This window comes from Lotus japonicus, chromosome 6 (assembly GCF_012489685.1).
Source record: "Lotus japonicus ecotype B-129 chromosome 6, LjGifu_v1.2".
Lineage (NCBI taxonomy): Eukaryota > Viridiplantae > Streptophyta > Magnoliopsida > Fabales > Fabaceae > Lotus > Lotus japonicus.
The window spans coordinates 28,111,317-28,130,546 of record NC_080046.1 but is presented as its reverse complement, the minus strand read 5'-3'; the positions used below and the strand labels follow the sequence as shown (position 1 = coordinate 28,130,546).

The window sequence follows — 19,230 nt, the reverse complement described above, 5'->3', positions numbered from 1 at the left end:
TTTCCCTTGATTTACCAAGTTCCTCTTCTCCAGCAGAAACTCATCTTGCAGTTGTTGCTCTCTAATCTCTTCCATCAGTCCACTGGCAATTCTGATCATACCGAACTTCAACTTTCCCTCAGACGGTGTCACACCTAGACTCATATCTCGAAATTGTTCCAGTAACTCCAGCTCTTTAACCATCATTGACGAGACATGCATCTTTCTGCTCAAAGCATCAGCAACTACGTTCGCCTTCCCAGGGTGATATTGCAACGTAAACTCATAGTCTTTGATGAACTCCATCCATCTTCGTTGCCTCATGTTCAACTCCTTCTGATCAAACAAGTATTTAAGGCTCTTGTGATCGCTAAATATCGTGAAAGTACAACCATAGAGGTAATGTCTCCAGATCTTCAGCGCAAACACAATGGCAGCTAACTCCAAATCATGAGTCGGATAGTTCCTCTCATGCGTCTTCAACTGTCTCGAAGCATACGCCACCACTTTTCGATGTTGCATCAGCACACATCCCAAGCCTTGATACGAAGCATCACAATAAACTTCATAAGGTTCTTCTGGTTGCGGCAAAATAAGCACAGGTGACGTCGTCAAACGTTCCTTCAGAGTCTGAAAACTTGATTCACACGCCTCAGTCCATGCAAAAGGTTGATCCTTCCTCGTTAGTTGAGTCAAAGGTCCAACGATCTTGGCAAATCCCTCAATGAAGCGTCTATAGTATCCAGCCAAACCCACAAAACTTCTGATTTCTGTCACTGTCTTCGGTTGCTCCCAAGCCAAAACAGTCTCTACTTTCGCCGGATCCACAGCTATGCCTTCCTTTGAGATAACGTGGCCTAAGAAATTGACTTTCTCCAGCCAAAATTCACACTTAGAAGGGTTCGCATACAGCTTCTTCTCTCTCAACACTTGTAGAACTTGGCGCAAATGTCCTTCATGTTCCGTTGCATCCTTCGAGTATATCAGTATATCATCAATAAACACCACCACAAACCGATCTAAGAATTCATGAAAGATGCGGTTCATGTAATCCATGAAAACAGCAGGTGCATTTGTCACTCCAAACGGCATCACTAAGTACTCGTAGTGTCCGTAGCGTGTTCTGAATGCAGTCTTCGGTATATCCTCAGTCTTCACTCTGATCTGATGATAGCCTGATTTCAAATCTATCTTCGAAAATACAGCAGCCCCTCGTAATTGATCCATCAAATCATCTATCCTCGGCAACGGGTATCTGTTCTTGATCGTCGCCTTGTTCAGTTGTCGATAATCCACACATAATCTCGACCTTCCGTCTTTCTTCTTAACTAACAACACTGGCGCTCCCCACGGTGAAACACTTGGTCGAATGAATCCTTTTGCCGAAAGATCCTCCAACTGAGATTTCAACTCCGCTAACTCCGCAGGTGCCATACGGTAAGGTGCGATCGAAATCGGTCCGGTTCCGGGTACAATGTCGATCACAAACTCCACATCGCGTACAGGCGGCAGTCCAGGTACATCTCCAGGAAAAACATCCGCAAAATCTCGAACCACCGGAATACCTTGAATATCCGATTCCTTCTTCCCCTCCAGACTTAGCAATGAAAAGTACTTCTGAGTGCCCTCGCTCAACGATGCACTAATGTGGTTAATAGAAAGATACTCGAAAAGATCCGAGTCTGGGAACACCACTTTCTTTCGACTACAGTCCAAAAGACAATGGTAGTGGGATAACCAATCCATCCCGAGGATTACATCTAGGTTTTTAAGGGATAGACATACTAGGTTGGCATGAAAAGTTCTATCTTTATATACTACTGAACAGTGCATGCATGCGGCATTAGCAATTAGAGTCCTAGCAGGTGTAGTTACCATAAGATCAAAACTCAAAGTAGTAATAGGCAGATGCAGTCTTGATACGCAATCCTTAGAGACAAATGAATGAGTTGCACCAGAATCAAAGAGTACAGTTAGAAGATTACCGTCAATTTCACATTCCCCTCTGATCAACCCATCAGCTCCTTCAGCTTCTTCTCCATCCATTGTATACACTCTTCCCTTAGCCACTGGGCGCTTCCCACTAACAGCATTCACAGCCGGTTCAACCTTCGGTGCCTTGCATTCCGTAGCCAGATGCCCAGATTTATTGCAGTTGTAGCATCTTGGTGGCCTCGTGCAATTGTTTGCATAGTGCCCGGTTCCTCCACACCGGAAACAAGTCACTTCACGGTTTGGGGTACGGCTTCCCGACCCTCCTGAAGTAGCAGCAGCCATCGGCTTGTAAGATCCCGGGGTAAACCCTCTCCCCGCAGGTCGTTGATATGGCTTCCTCGCCTGAAACCTCCCTTTTCCCTGAAAACTCTGTGGTGTCGACCTCGCCGGTCCTCCTGTTCCAGCCCTGTTGTATCTCCGATTCTTCATCAATTCCACCTCAGTTGCCTTCTCAACCAATGCCTGGAATCTCATGATCCCCAATGGTCTCACCGAATCTTCAATATCAGGCCTCAATCCCCTCACAAATCTCTTGCACATGTAGGGTTCATCAACTTGATCACGGAAAAACCGAAAGTACTTTGCCAGAGACTCTAACTTGGCAGCATACTCCGGAATGGTCATGCTTCCTTGTTTCAGAGTCAGAAACTGTGATTCACGCTCGTCACGAGCACTGTCTGGGAAATACTTCTCGAGAAAAGCAGTTCGAAAAGAATTCCAGTTCACCTCCACATGATTTGCCTCCATCATTCCTCTGGCGCCTCTCCACCAGTATTCAGCATCTCCCAACAACAGATAGGTTGCCAGCCCCACCTTGGCTCCCTCAGCAGTCTGTAACACTCCAAAGATCTTCTCAATCTCCTCTATCCAGAGTTCCGCTTTGTCCGGGTCAGTACCTCCCGAAAACTTAGGCGGATCCTGTCTCCTGAAGTCATTCAACCCTCTGTTCTGATCCAGAGTCGCCTCCCTCTGACGCTGGTGTTGATCACGCGCTTCCTCCGCAGCACGTCTCAAAGCATTGTCATTCGCTTGGTTAGTCATTGCCTGGGCCATAGTGGCCATCATCTCTGCTAGCTGGTTTGTGTTCACCATCGTCTGTTAGCCCCAAGAAAACTGTTAGTCCTAATCGTAGAATAGCACCAAACTATTACATATGGTTAAACAACCATGCAATCAATTAGAACGAAAAATCGTCCTGCAGACAATCAATTTTCACTCTTTGCAGAGTCACACAACCTAGCACAGAAGACCTATTCCCCAAAGACTCCCAAAAGACTCGACTAAGCTCTGATACCACAATGTAACACCCCGATTTCCAGGTGTCACTTTAGTAACCAAAAATAAACTTTACGCGGAAAACAGGTAAATTTTTTTTTCGTTTCTTTCCTTTAAATCAAAACGATAAAGAAGTAGAGACAACACCCAACAACTAAACTAACCGATATACAAATATATATACATCTGTACAGCCTCGGCTGCACTCCATGTCACGCGAAGCCGCAGTGACTCCAAAGTAGTACGCCCGCAGGCAAATATACAAACCAGAACTGTGAGTAAAAGTATCAAAATACAGTTATCCAAGAGAAAGTCGGCACTCAAAAATGGCCTGAAAGGAAGACCCCTATACTCCGACAGACTCTCTGTGATCCTCCTCAAAAGAACCACACAAAAAGCCACACATCGGAACCTACCCTGTCCTAACAAGAAACTGACGATCAGAGCTCTACACAAAAAATGTCGCTAATCCTAACCTACCCTCCCAGCTCAGCTCACCAATCATCCTCCTCCTCATCGCTGCTCGGCGAGTAGCTCTCCCCACTGCTCTCGGAGTCAGAGTCGGAATCCACCGTAATCATCTCGGTGTCCAAGTCCATAACCTCCCTCCTCACTGTCCTGCGCACCGCCCTAGTCGAGCCGGTCTCCACATCCACCTCTCCTGTGAGAACATCCTCCTCCTCCACCCTCATCAAGGGGTCCACACGGTAGCCGTGCGGTGAAGAGAAAGATAAGAGACGTGAGGCAGATGGGACAACAGACTCCCTCCTCGACTGTACGAGCCTAGAGGACGACGCCACGTCGGTAGAAGCGATGGCAGTAGCCGGAGGTGGCACAACAGATATAGCAGCAGCAGCAGGCTCGATCTCCTCTGGGTCCTCCTCAACAGAAGGTGAAGTCGGAGGTGGTGCAGGTGGTGCATGTCCAGTGCCTGGTCCACAATGAACTGAGGGCGGCAAGTCAAAACTCAGCTCCATACGCCGTAGCACTCCGCTCGTCAGGCGTCCTCGCTCATCCGTCCGGTCCTCCATGACCCTTCCCCTATACGTCGCCCGGTGACCAGCCACATCGATCACCCAAGCGGTGGGGGCATCCCTATCCAGCAACTCATATCTGATCCCCCCCGAGGGAGAGACCGTCGAGAACCAGTCGGCCATCGACATCTGGCAGCAGGCCGACCGCCCAAAGACAAACATACAGACAAAGCCAAGGCGCTAGGGTCAACTCACAGCAATAAGTACATATACACACAACATGTGACAGGGTATATATATAAGTTGTTATATAAGCATATAAATAATCCTAGCATGTTATGGCTCTAGCATTACTTCAATAAACAAACAGCACACAGTCTCAGTCAGCATGAATGTATGCGTGAAATGCACAATATGAATCCGGATTTGTGACGCGTTCCCGTTCGCCACAAGTGAAGCATTTTCACTATGGATGGACCATTCCCGTTATCCATCCTGGATGAAATCCATCCTGGATGAACCATTCCCGTTATTCATCCTTGGTGAACCATTCCCGTTATTCACCGAATGATGAACCATTCCCGTTATTCATCATTAATGCAAGGTGAACCATTCCCGTTATTCACCATGATATGCACAGGTGAACCATTCCCGTTATTCACCCGATTGAATGCAACGTGGTTAGCCAAACAACGAATCGCCCTTACCACGAAAGTGTTTAGCTCACAACCCAATCTCAACCAACCCAATGAGTTAGTGTCGGTCAATACAACACAACTCGGAGTAAGTGTCGGTCAATACAACACAACTCCAACAAGAAAACACAAGGGTCTAGTGTCGGTCAATACAACACAGCCCAAACAACAAGAGCACTAGGTGTCGGTCAATACAACACGGCTCCACAACAATCCCCAAGAGTACTAGAGTACTCGGTGACTTTCAATCATCACCATAGCTCACCTTAGTGGCTTCCCCCAATTCCGATAACTCTCCAAACCCACAACAAAGTCGACTTTTCCCCGTATTTCGTAAATATTTTCCCCTTCAGTTCTCCTATGCTTAAACGTTAATAAAAATTGTTTCAATTCGAATTAGTCAAGTTATGAGTTTATTTCTCAAAGTCTAAGTTTCCCAAGTCTTTAGTTTTTCAAAGCTCTATCATTCTAAGTTTTCAAGGATCAACCACCCAAAATACATTTCCCGGGGAAAGTCTAAGTAAACCAACATATGGCTAAGTCTCAAACCCCACATTTGGACTTGCCTAGGGTTGTTCATCCAACCCGAAATATCAAAGATCACCAGATCAATGAATCTCCACTCCGAAATTGCGTCAAAACGCACAATCCAACAATATCACAATATCACAAGTTATGGAAAAGCATCATAACATCAACTCATCATCATAAACAACATCAGATAAAGCATAAGTCGAATTTATCGACGCCTATCATGCAATCATAGCTAATATGTAAGTTGCCCTAACCTCGAGCTGATCCAGCTTCGCAAATCAAATCTCCTTCACAGGAATGCCTTGAAACTTCCAAAGTTCCTTCAACTGAACCTCGGAGGAAAAACAAAGCAGAATCCACACAAAATCGATTAGTTCGATCGCAAAACAATACATAAACGATAGACAAAGCATCAAAGCTTCAGAATACGACAAACGGGTACGAAAGGACAAGTTTTCGAAAACGAAAAACTCCCCCCCCTTAGAAATAGCCCACGGCCATAAGGAGAAAAGGGCTTCGGCTCTTTTTCTTCGATCAAATCAGTTTACAAGGTAGTTTTAGGGTAAAACTAAGGCAAAGAAACTGTCAGAACAATTTTCGGACAATCGGGTCGAAATACGACTACGCAGGGGCATTTTGGTCCAAAATAAAGGCTCAAAACTTCAAAGTTATCAGTTCTGAAAACAAATTTGACAGCAACGATCCTCATGACATCCGTGACAACAAATCCTAAAGGCACGAAGTCAGATTATAGCTTTACGACAATAAAGTTTCGAAATGTGAGACAAAAAGAGTTTTGAGTCAATTTTTCAGATCCTGGACAACTGAATCGAAAACAGAGTTTACTGACAGAGGTTTTAGACTCAGGGGAACATAAGGAACATAACCCAAGCGAGAAATCAGAGAAATCGGACAATTTTAGAAAAAGCTCAAAACTTAGAGCACAGAAACGGCTTCAGAAACGCAACAGAAACAACAATCAGAGGTAGAAATCGTGTTAGTTACCTTGATACCTAGAAGTAGGGACGAACTGCACGAAGATTGGTCAAGATTTCTCGAAATCTCTCCTCTCCCTCTCTCTCTACAATTTTCGGCCAAATGAGTGAAAATGAAGAAGATATTAGCTTTTTCGCCTATTTATAGGCGGGCGAAATCGCGGGAAAATGAAAATTTCGCGATTCCGATTTTTGCAGCACGATCACCATGGAATTCTAAGAGAGATTCTAGCGTCAGAATTCCAGAACTCAAAACAAACATCTAAGATTTGGGAAAAACGATATCGAAAAACTCAAAAGCGGTGTCGGTTAATCTGCCCCGAAAAACTACTTTTTGCTGTGATGCTCAAACGACAAAACTTCCAACAGAAAAAAGATTGGAAATGTCGAAACAAGTCTGGCAACGCGGACGGAATCTTCGTTAGAAATCCCGAATAGAAAAAGTCTTCATCCATTGCTCGAAAATAGGGTTTCGAAGCAAAGAAATTAGCGTCGGCGGACATCCGAAAAGTGAAACCTATCGTGCGTACAGTCCAGAGTTCCGAAATGAAACGCTGGTCGATGGAAAAATAAAGAGAATCTTTAAATTTTCCGAGAGTTCGAAATCTCACTCAAAACGTTGCTTTAAGAGCGAAATAGCCTATTCTGGACACGCTCGCCCTAAGGCAGGTGTGCAGACGACTCGCACTAACTCCGAAAACAACTACGCAACATTCCTCAAGCAATTCCTGAACTTTCTTCTTCATTAATCTTCCTCAAATATCAAACTCCTGTCACGCTTACACTGATCCTACGCGTGAGTCGGAAACTAGCTTGTTCTGAAAATTCAGGTCTTACAAACAGCAAGAGGAAGAACAACATTTATAAGATCAGATTATCTGAGTTGGAGGCTCAGAATGTGAAGTGCCTTCTGTCTGTTAATGAAGAGCAGTGGGTATGGCATAGACGGTTAGGGCATGCCAGTATGAGAAAGATTTCTCAGCTGAGCAAGCTAAACCTTGTCTGGGGCTTACCCAATCTGAAGTTCGCTTCAGACGCTCTTTGTGAAGCATGTCAGAAAGGAAAATTCACTAAAGTCCCTTTCAAGGCAAAGAATGTTGTCTCAACCTCAAGGCCGTTGGAACTTCTGCATATCGACCTTTTTGGACCAGTGAAAACTGAGTCTATAGGTGGCAAGAGATATGGGATGGTTATCGTTGATGACTATAGCCGCTGGACATGGGTAAAGTTTCTAACCCGCAAGGACGAGTCTCATGCTGTGTTCTCTACCTTCATTGCCCAAGTTCAAAACGAGAAGGCTTGTAGGATTGTGCGTGTCAGAAGTGACCATGGTGGAGAGTTTGAGAATGACAAGTTTGAGAGTCTGTTTGATTCCTATGGAATTGCACATGATTTCTCTTGTCCCAGAACTCCTCAACAAAATGGTGTTGTTGAGAGGAAGAACAGAACTCTTCAGGAGATGGCTAGAACCATGCTCCAAGAAACTGGCATGGCTAAGCACTTTTGGGCAGAGGCAGTAAATACAGCATGTTACATTCAGAACAGAATCTCTGTGAGACCAATTCTGAATAAGACTCCCTATGAATTGTGGAAGAACATAAAACCCAACATTTCTTATTTTTCATCCTTTTGGCTGTGTTTGTTATGTTCTCAATACTAAGGATAGATTGCATAAATTTGATGCTAAGTCTTCTAAGTGTCTATTACTTGGTTATTCTGAGAGATCTACAGGTTTTAGATTTTATAATACTGATGCTAAGACTATTGAAGAATCTATTCATGTTAGATTTGACGATAAGCTTGACTCTGACCAGTCAAAGCTAGTTGAGAAGTTTGCAGATTTAAGCATTAATGTTTCTGACAAAGGCAAAGCTCCAGAGGAATCTGAGCCAGAGGAAGATGAACCAGAGGAAGAAGCTGGTCCCTCTGATTCACAAACTCTGAAGAAGAGCAGAATCACTGCAGCTCACCCTAAGGAATTGATTCTGGGCAACAAAGACGAACCAGTCAGAACCAGATCAGCCTTCAGACCCTCTGAAGAGACCTTGCTCAGTCTGAAAGGATTGGTGTCCTTAATTGAACCCAAGTCCATAGATGAAGCTCTTCAGGACAAGGATTGGATTCTGGCCATGGAAGAAGAATTGAATCAGTTCTCCAAGAACGATGTTTGGAGCTTAGTGAAGAAGCCTGAGAGTGTCCATGTAATTGGAACAAAATGGGTATTCAGAAACAAGCTGAATGAGAAAGGAGATGTAGTCAGAAACAAGGCAAGGCTAGTTGCTCAAGGCTACAGCCAGCAGGAAGGAATAGACTACACTGAAACATTTACTCCAGCAGCAATATGCAGCACTCAGATGCTCTGGATGAAACATCAGCTGGAGGATTATCAGATCCTTGAGAGCAATATCCCAATCTATTGTGATAACACTGCTGCAATCTCATTGAGTAAGAATCCTATCTTGCATTCAAGGGCAAAGCACATTGAGGTAAAGTATCACTTTATTAGAGATTATGTACAGAAGGGCGTACTTCTTCTGAAGTTTATTGATACTGACCATCAATGGGCAGATATCTTTACAAAGCCCTTAGCAGAGGATAGATTTAATTTTATTCTGAAAAATCTGAACATGGACTTTTGTCCAGAGTGAAGATGGATCAGAACCTCTGACTATGATACTTCTTGATCAGAAGATGTCTAGTCCAGAAGGTAACTCAATCAGAGTATGTGTACCCATTGGTACTGACTCTGAAGCTGAGACAGCAACACGTGTGTCAGTATTTCTGATGCATAGTTCCTTGTGCCCGTGTGAGAGTCTGTCATGTTGCGTGTAGATGTGCTTCTCTCCTGTGTGTGATATGTGTATTTACTGTTACTATCTATCTTTAATTTTCAACCATTGATTTTAAATTGCTTTTTGAATCAACAACGGTTATTTGTCAAAACCCACTATACACACACGATCTCCTTCACTTTCGGTTTTTACTCTCTCTCTCTCTTGCTATTTCAAAACCGCTTACCCTCGATTTCTCTCTCGATCTCTCTTCATCTTTCAACCTTCATCTTCTACCTAAACCTTCAACCGCTCCAAAAATGGTGAGTCAAACCAGAAGAGCTACTGCAGATGCAACCCAGTTTCCTCATATGGTAGTTGGTCTAGCAACAGGTCAAAGGGGTCCTGAGAATCCGAATCAAGATCAAGGTCAAGCTCAAGAGCAGATTATTCCGATTGCAGAACGGGGCTGTGCCGTTCACTGCGTATATGCTCCTGAGGAACTTCAAGTACTGGCAGAATGGAGATTCGACCTCGACAACCTTGCTACAAATGGGTATGATCTTCGTCCTGAAGTCCAAGTTCAAGGTTGGGGAAATTACTTCAACAGGCTTCGAGGACCGGTGTACGACAAACTGATTAAGGAATTCTGGAAGCACGCCGACTGCGATGATACTCAGGTGGTATCTCACATTCTTGGAAGAAAAATCATCATTACAGAGAAGTCTTTCGTGAATCTGCTGGGTGCAGAAACTGCTCTTGGGTATCGTTTCCAATTCACTAAATCGAAGCTGAAACCCAAGACGAAGGATGAGACCAGCAAGGCCCTGTACACCAATTACAAACCGGGCAAGACTAATTACAAAGTGATGGACCTTCATCCCAAGCTCAGGATCTGGCACAAGATTCTGCTCAACTGCATACACCAGAGACCAAAGGGCAGTTCCCCAGACTACATCAACTTCAACCAGAAGGCGATGTTGTTCTTCATCCAAGACAAGAAGAAGATCTGCCTTCCCTACTTCCTATTCTCCTACTTGAAGGAGTGTATCCGGAAGTCTCGGACCACTGCCTCCATCAAGTCAGCAATCAAGTATATTCCCTTTGGGAGACTGTTGTCTGATCTCTTCATTGAGAGTGGCCTCATTCAAGATCTGGTAAATGCTGGATGCACAGAGGATCTGACCACCATTGTCAGTGATGTCTTCACTACGAATTCTCTAAAGAAAATGGGCCTAGTCAAGAAGAAGATTGCTCCTGCCCATGAAGACACATCTTCTGAAATCAGAAGTAGAAGGGTGCCTCTGAATGACTACCCTCTGTGGACTCAGGCAGACAATCCTGAAGCCATTAGGTGCTATGTTGAAGACCTAAGGGCTCAAGGCTATGAAATTGATCTCGATGAATTCTTCAGCAGACTGCCGCCAGCTCCAGAGTTTCCTTCTCCTATCAAGAAGAAAGTTCAGAGGAAGATGATCCTAGAAGAATCTTCTGAGGAATCAGATGTCCCTCTAACCAAAAAGAAGAAGACTGGTCAATCCAAGAGAAAACATGATGAAACCAGCAAGCCCGATGATGGTGATGATGGTGATAATGAGGATGGTCCTCCTTCTCCTAAGAAGAAGAAGAAGCAGGTCAGAATTGTGGTGAAGCCTACTCGGGTGGAACCAGCTGCTGAAGTGATCAGAAGGATTGAAACTCCTGCCAGAGTGACAAGATCATCAGCACAATCAAGAAAGTCTGCAGTTGCTTCTGATGATGATTTGAATTTATTTGATGCACTCCCCATATCAGCCATGCTCAAACAATCTTCAAATCCACTCACTCCTATTCGTGAGTCCCAACCAGCTGCACAAACCACCTCTCCACCACATTCCCCATGGTCTTCATTTTTTCAACCTTCTCCTACTGAAGCACCTCTCTGGAATTTGCTCCAGAACCAACCCTCTAGGCCAGATGAACCAACCTCTCCCATTACCATCCAGTACAACCCATTAACTTCTGAACCCATCATCCATGAGCAACCAGAGCCTAACCAAACAGAACCTGGACCCAGAACCTCTGATCACTCTGTCCCAAGAGCATCAGAACGTCTGGCTCCCAGAACCACGGATACAGACTCTTCCACAGCCCTTACACCTGTATCCTTCCCAACAAATGTTGCTGATTCTTCTCCTTCCAACAACTCTGAATCCCTTCGAAAATTCATGGAAGTTAGAAAAGAAAAGGTGTCTACCTTAGAAGAATATTATCTCACCTGTCCAAGCCCTAGGAGATATCCTGGCCCTAGACCTGAACGTCTAGTTGACCCCGATGAACCTATCTTGGCCAATCCTTTACATGAGGCAGACCCTTTGGCTCAACAAGCTCACCCTGCCCCTGACCAACAAGAGCCTGTTCAACCAGAACCTGAACCAGAACAATCTGTGTCTAACCAATCCTCAGTTAGATCACCCCATCCTCTGGTTGAAACTTCAGAACCTCACCTTGGAACCTCTGAACCAAATGCTCAAATGTTTAACATTGGCTCTCCACAAGGTGCCTCTGAAGCTCACAGCAGCAATCACCCAGCCTCTCCTGAAACCAACCTCTCTATAATTCCTTACACTCACCTCCGACCCACATCTCTCTCTGAGTGCATCAATATTTTCTATCATGAAGCCTCATTGATGCTACGCAATGTGCAAGGTCAGACTGACCTAAGCGAGAATGCTGAACATGTGGCTGAAGAGTGGAACAATCTGAGCACTTGGCTAGTGGCTCAAGTTCCAGTTATGATGCAGCTCCTGCATGCAGAGGGACGTCAGAGGATCGAGGCTGCAAAGCAAATGTTTGCTAGAAGGGTGGCTCTTCATGAACAAGAACAGAGACATAAGCTACTTGCAACTATTGAAGAAGCCAAAAGAAAGAAAGAACAAGCAGAAGAAGCTGCACGTCAAGCAGCAGCTCAAGCTGAACAAGCCAGATTAGAGACAGAACGACTTGAAGCTGAGGCTGAAGCTCTTAGATGCCAAGCACTTGCACCCGTAGTTTTTACTCCTGCTGCTTTTGCTTCCACTCCAGCTCCTCACGCTGCTCAGAATGTTCCTTCTAGTTCTACACAGTCAAACTCGTCCAGACTCGACATTGTGGAACAACGTCTTGACGCTCATGAGTCTCTGCTGATTGAAATGAAGCAAATGATGATGGAACTTCTGCGTCGATCTGATAAACCCTAGCTTTAGGATCTCTTCGTTTAGATTTCTTTTCCTTTATCTATGTTTTATTTCGTTAACCTCTGGCTCTTTCTTGTTAATCTTTACTTTGTTCGTTTGTGATTATCTATGCATATATATATATATATATATATCTGACATTATGTTTGCAATTTTTTTATTATTCATCATAACCGCTTTTACATCATACATTTTCTTTCTTTTTCCTAAAATCCTAGAATGGAGGATCCCTCCTCATTCTTCTGCACTCCTGGCGCTGCTCTGACCTCTCCTTCTCCAGACGCTCCAGTGCATACTGGATGTTGTTGAGCCTGTCTTTTAGCTCATCCCTCTCCAGAATCTCTTATGCAGTCTTGAGCTTCTTTTCCAAAATCTCTTTTTCTTCCAGCAGCTTTAGTTCAAGCTGGCTGAGTTCTTGCACCTCCTCCACGAAGGCAAGAAATTCCCTCAAGTCTCTCTTCAACTCTGGACGCAGGTCCTCCTCCAGCAGTGTCCGTGTTAGCTCTGAGATGGTCTTTGTACCCTCTGGATGCCTAATGTTAAGGAACAAGTCCTCCTCAAAGGCCTTCTTTCTCAGCTCTTCTAGTGCTACGATGTATGATGCCATTTTTTTTACTGAAAATTGCTCGAGTTGTGAAGCTTACCTCTCTCTCCAACGCTTTATATAGGCTTCACTTTCTCTCTGAAAGTTAATGCTCCTACAGTTTCTCGAGGTTAAGTTCTTGGTAACTGACCCTCCTCTTTACTCCCTTGGCCGGTGGTAAACGTTCGTATCTTGCATTAACTCTTCTATTTATTTCGCCTAACTCTGATTCATGCATCGTTTTCATTTTCTTTAAACTTAGACCTTCTCTAAGGGGGAGTACCTTGTACTTCAAGCTAAGTTTTTCACACCCCAAGCTTTTTGCTTATGACAAAAAGGGGGAGTAAACCCAGTTTTTGATGTGTAAGATGTGTTAGTGTGATTTATTTTTCTTTTGGAGAATTTAAGAGTTCCACCTTTATGACCATAGATGTGTCACTGGGCAAATACAAGGAATACATTTCACTTCTTCTGAAGTGATTCTAATTTGACTCTGATACCCAAGACTCTGATACCTTGTCCGTGACTCTGATTACTTATGCGCTCTGATTACTCTATTTTCATCTATGTCATAAGTTTTTCACTCTGAACTCTTATATCATTTAGCTCAGAATCTAGACTTTACTAATATTTTCATCAAGTATTAGATTCAGGGGGAGCTAAGCTCAGAATCAAGCAGTGACTTGAATTCAGAATGAGCAAGATAAACTATTCACATCAGCAAGATAAACTATATCTCTAAACTCTGAGTGAATTCAGTTTAATGTTTAAGAATTGTTCATCAAAAATCTTAGTTTTGTCATCATCAAAAAGGGGGAGATTGTAAGATCAAGTGTTGATCTAGTAGTACAACTCTATGTTTTGATGATTACAAGTTAACCTTTTGATATGAACAATTGTGGTACTCTAACGTGTTTTTCTGAGTGTGCTATTTACAGGCTCTGACCTCAACTCAATCTCACACAAATCAGAAGCACTGTGTATAAAGAGCGACCCAAGCAACGCTTTCGCATTCACCATGTTCAATATGAACAGTGGAAAAGCTTCAGAAGTTCTGAAGTTATACAAACTCTGATGTGGACTCAGTCACTAGAAGTTCTGAAGATCCAGAAAGTCTGATAACCAAGATACACTGAAGGCTCAGATATTCTGATGGTGTAGAAGACTCTGAAGATCCAGAAGCTGATTAGTGAAATTCTGATGTCCAGAAGCAAGACACTCTGAAGACCATGTACTTCCCTCTGAGCTCAGAATCAGAAGAAACAATGGTCAGAGGATCTGGGCTTTCCCTCTGACTCTGATCAACCGGCTTCACAAGTTCCAACATGAAGCTTTCTCCTGATCAGAAGTCTCCTAGGTTTAAAGGTCAAGTCGCTATCCAAGTACAAAAGCAACTGTACCTTCCTGACGACCTACCTAACAGTCTCAGACACAGCAGAAGCTGGATTTTCCAGAACTGCCCTCCAACGGTAGCATTTCCCATGCAACGCTCAACCCTAATCCTTGGAGTATATAAAGAGGCTGAAGACTGAAAGAAGCAAAAAGAAGCATTCACATACGCGCAAGACAAATTCAAATTCTTCTAAGCTTTCTTTCATCTGAAATTCATTGAGTTTACTATTAGCTTTTTAGAAGCAAATCTCTTGTAAACAATTCTTTGTGAAACAGTTTGTTTAGTTCCTTTAGGAGATCAAGGTTGATCGGATCCTAGAGAAGAGTAAGAGAGTGAATCTTAGTGTGAGCTAAGTCAGTGTAATTGTTAGTCACTTGTAGGTTTCAAGTGCAGTTGTAACTCTTACCTGATTAGTGGATTGCCTTCATTCTAAGAAGGAAGAAATCACCTTAACGGGTGGACTGGAGTAGCTTGAGTGATTTATCAAGTGAACCAGGATAAAATCCTTGTGTGCTTTTCTATCTCTTATCTTTAGCACTTAAGTTCTCGAAAGATTTGTCAAAATCTTTAAGGTGGAAGCTTTATCTTGAAAACGTTATTCAAACCCCCCCCCTTTCTACCGTTTTTCATACCTTCAGTTTCCGCATCCACAACAGCTCTGGCCTTTATTTCTAGTTGAGACCTCACCTCGGCGAGAGACTCGTTCGTTGACCCCAACTTGCTACGCAGTAATGCGATTTTCCTGTCCTCAACAATATAGGCGGCCCTACTCGCGGCGATTGCCTTGTTCTTCGCCTCCAACTCCTTCTGCAAATCATCCTGCTCGTCCTTTAAGTCCTCCATTCTCTCTTCACAGGTGGATAAGTCGGTCTCGCGACCGTTCATCTCGATTCCCAAATTGGTCAGTTTTTTTGTTTGGGCCACCACCTGAGTCAGCAACCTGTCACACTCTCCGTACGCCTCAAGTGTGGCGAGACGATAACTCTCAGCCTTCTGGAGGAGCTCTTAAACTTCAGCGTCTGTAGCTGAATCCTGGGATAACTTGGCGAAGAGACACCTCGCGCGCAAAAGGTTCGAGATGGCTTATTGCGCCACACCTTCAAGGTCAGGATTCTCGGTTCCTCTCATGCTGCCAAGGAAATGGTCAGTCAGCATAAATTCGACAGGGGAAGGTTGCTGGTCTGAAGCAGAACTCTTTTGTCCATCAGTAATCAGATGGCTTGGGGAAGAATGGCGAGAAGAAAGTGAGACGACGGGAGTTTGATCCTCACCACTATGACCCGTTGTGTGGACGGGGAAGGCTCTGCGTGAGCTTATCTCAGTTTGATGGCATGAATAGTCAGGAGAAATGATTGTTTGGGGAACATCGGAGGAAGCGCCTTCAGGAGCATGTTGACCATCGATGATTTCCTCAGGGAAGGGCGAGGATCCCGCCTCGCCCTTGGGGTTTGGTTCATCCCCGCCCACCAGGTCTTGGCGGGGAGCAGATGTTTCACCGGCCTTGGCTCTCTTGACTTTCTTCTTTTTCTTTTTCAACTTTTGCGGTGAAGGAATCACGACCCTAGACCTTCCATCTGTGCCAGGGTTGCACCCTTTGGATTATGGGGATTTTCGTGTGGGGGAAGGTTGAGCAACGTCATCGGTAGGCCTCGGTGCCAGCTCGTCAATCTCCAGCGGAAGGGCGGTGTCTGGTACTAACTCACCAGACCCAAAAGCAGCGACAATTGGGGCTGTCCCAACAGTTTCGGAAGGAACAACATCGGTCGAAGATCCAAGTGTAGGATCAACCGAGATAGATCCTCTGGTCCGCTTCTTTGAAGGGGAAACGGCGGTCTCGACATCAGCATCTGCGGTAGCGTGTTTCCTCTTGATCTTGTTAGTGTTAAAAATAGGAGGGAACTCAAATGCTTTAGCAGCAAGGGCGTGCTTCAGTGCAGCTTCAGTAAAGTTCATTCCTCCTAGGAATGAGTGCAGGGTGTTTTTGCGGGTGGCTTCAAGCAACTGTGAGCACTCGAGGATGGGGAGCCCAACGAAAAAGCCAAGAATGATTTTATCTTCATCACTCAGTGACGCATCTGACGACAACGGAACGTCGCGAGAGCTCTTGGTCTTGTAGAAAGGTGATGACCCTATTTTAGTAGTGTTTTTAGGGTCATTTCTTTGTTTGTTTTGAGTCTTTTTGTTGAGTCTCATGTAGTGTTTCATGCATTCTCATGCATTTTTATCTTTTCTTGAGTCTTTGTTTTGTTTTGGTAATTTTGTAGATTTATAGGGAGTTTTCTTGCATTTTAAGTTAAGTTTAGGACTTGCATGATTTTCTTTTGTTTTAAGAAGGACCTCTTGTGCTAATGAGCTCTTAGAGCTTCTAGAGTCTTCCTTGACTTGTTGGTTAGGTTTGGAGAGCAGAAACTGAAGGAGAAAGAAGGCCAAGAAGCATGGAATTGATGGAGAACTTAAAGAGGATTGAAAAGAGGAGTTTCAGAAGCCAAAAAGTCCTTTTCAGGCGAGCTTAAGCGCCTAGGCGCTGGGAATGGGCGCCTAGGCGCCAATTAGGTCCAGAGGCATGTTTTTCAACATGCAATTGGCGCTCAGGCGCTCTGAATTGGCGCCTGAGCGCCCAACCTCGTTTATTTTGCCTATAAATAAGGCTTAGGCCAATTTCTTTGATACATTTGGACATTTCACTCATTTTTGTTCAAGTTTGAGAGCTGAGGGGAACTTTGGGGCCAAGGGAGGCTTCCAACTTGTATTTTTTCTCAGGTTTTCTTTACATTTTCTTTATGAATTCACTAGCCATATGTGGCTAGTTTCTCTTTTGCTTTGGGTTAAGAGAATCTATGAAATTTTAGTTTGCTAAATCCTATCTCTATGCATGAGTCTTGATTTAATCTTGTATTTCAATTCCTTATTGCATGTTTAGCTTTGGTGCACCTTTGCTATAGGCTAGATTATAATCAAATGGAAATTTGTTATGATTTAGGGACATGAATTGGAATAGATCCTTCTATACTTGCTTCTAGGCATAGAGTGAGGGTAGGGTTTTGTTGGCCTGAATATACATGTTATCATACCTCTTATGAATGTTTAAGTACACAAGGAATTGAGCTTAACTTTCAATTTGAGAGAATTACTTTTATGAGGAATCAACTAGTAAGTACATAGGCTATAACAACAAGAGTTAAATCAAGGTTTCACATGCATAGGATAGGTGGACTAAAATGGATTAGATGATCAACAACCCAAGGCAATTTTCCATCAATTGTTATTTCAAACTTTACCAACATTGCTCTTTTGCAAATCTTTTGTCACAAACAACCAACACCAATCTTTGAAATTTACTGCTTTAAGAACTTGCAAACTTTAGGCTTAAATGAACAATTCTCACTCACAATCCCTGTGGTTCGATATTTTAAAACCCGGAGGTATTCGTACACTTGCGAATTGACCAACAAGTTTTTGGCGCCGTTGCCGGGGATTGTTTGTGGTTTTCGGTTTAAGTTAAAAAGTTTGTTTGTTTGTTTTACTAAGCATTGCATTGAATAGGTGTTACTAACCTTTTCTCTGTTTTTGTGATTTCAGTTTATGCACAGTAGACTTGGTTCGGATCCACTGCTGTTTGATCCGGAGCCAGAACGCACCCTCCATCGTCGACGAGCTCAACAAAGAGCTGCTGAGATAGCCGCCATGGCTGCCCATATGACGGAGGAGGAGATGCAAGCCCACATTGAAGAAAGAGTGAATGAGGCTCTTGCTCAAAGACTTCAAGAGCAAGAATTGGAGAACGCCAATCGTTCTCTTAGAGACCTCACCTCGGCTGCCATGAGTTACGATTATCCGGGCAGCATAGTTTCCCCCGATGGCACGGGAAATTTCGAGCTGAGGCCGACATTCATTAATTTGGTGAGCCAAAATCAGTATGGTGGAGGTGCTCTTGAAGATCCTCATGCACACATGGAGCGGTTTATCCGCAATTGCAACACCTACAGAGTTCAGAATGTTTCAGCGGACACCATCCGCTTGAGTTTATTCCCCTTTCCATTGAGGGATACTGCTGAGGAGTGGTTGAACTCACAGCCCCAAGGTAGGATTACATCTTGGGAAGACTTGGCTGAGAAGTTCATCGCAAGGTTTGTTCCAAGAGCCCTTTTGAGAAAGCTCAAGAATGACATCATGACTTTTACTCAATCCACCGATGAGAATCTCTATGAAGCTTGGGAGAGGTTCAAGAAGCTCTTGAGGAAGTGTCCTCAACATAACCTTACTCAAGCTGAACAAGTGGCAAAGTTCTATGATGATCTCCAATATTCTTCGAGGTTTGGTTTGGATGCGGCTTCAAGTGGAGAGTGTAACACCCCGATTTCCGGGTGCCACTTTAGTAACCAAAAAATAACTCTACGTGGAAAACAGGTAATTTTTTTTTCGTTTGAGTCCATTTAAATAAAGCGATAGAAATTAAAGACATAGCCCAACCACTAAACTAACCAATATACATCAAATATAAACATGTACAGCCTCAGCTGCACTTCCACGTCACGCGCACTCGCAGTGACTCCAAAGTAGTGTGCCCGTAGGCAAATATATACAGATCCAGAAGTGTGAGTGAGAAAGTTATAAGTACAATTCACTAGGAGCAAATCGGCCTCAAAATGGCCTAAGCAAAGACCCCTACGGTCCGACTGACTCACTGTGATCCCTTAGTAAGAGAACCACACAAAAGTCATGAGTCGGGAACCTACCCTGTCCCAAAAGCAAAACGAATCAGAGCTCTACACAACCCATGACGCCTACCTAAACCTACCCTTCCAGTACCAAGTCCACAGC

The 19,230-nt window shown here is 44.0% G+C and overlaps 1 non-coding gene across 1 annotated transcript; it reads right to left on the bottom strand.

Annotated features, from left to right (window-relative positions):
• Positions 1–18,561: 18,561 nt before the first annotated feature.
• On the bottom strand, positions 18,562–18,668 carry LOC130727051 (small nucleolar RNA R71). Its single transcript, XR_009015093.1, has one exon. It is a non-coding gene; the product is annotated as a small nucleolar RNA R71 (small nucleolar RNA).
• Positions 18,669–19,230: the final 562 nt, after the last annotated feature.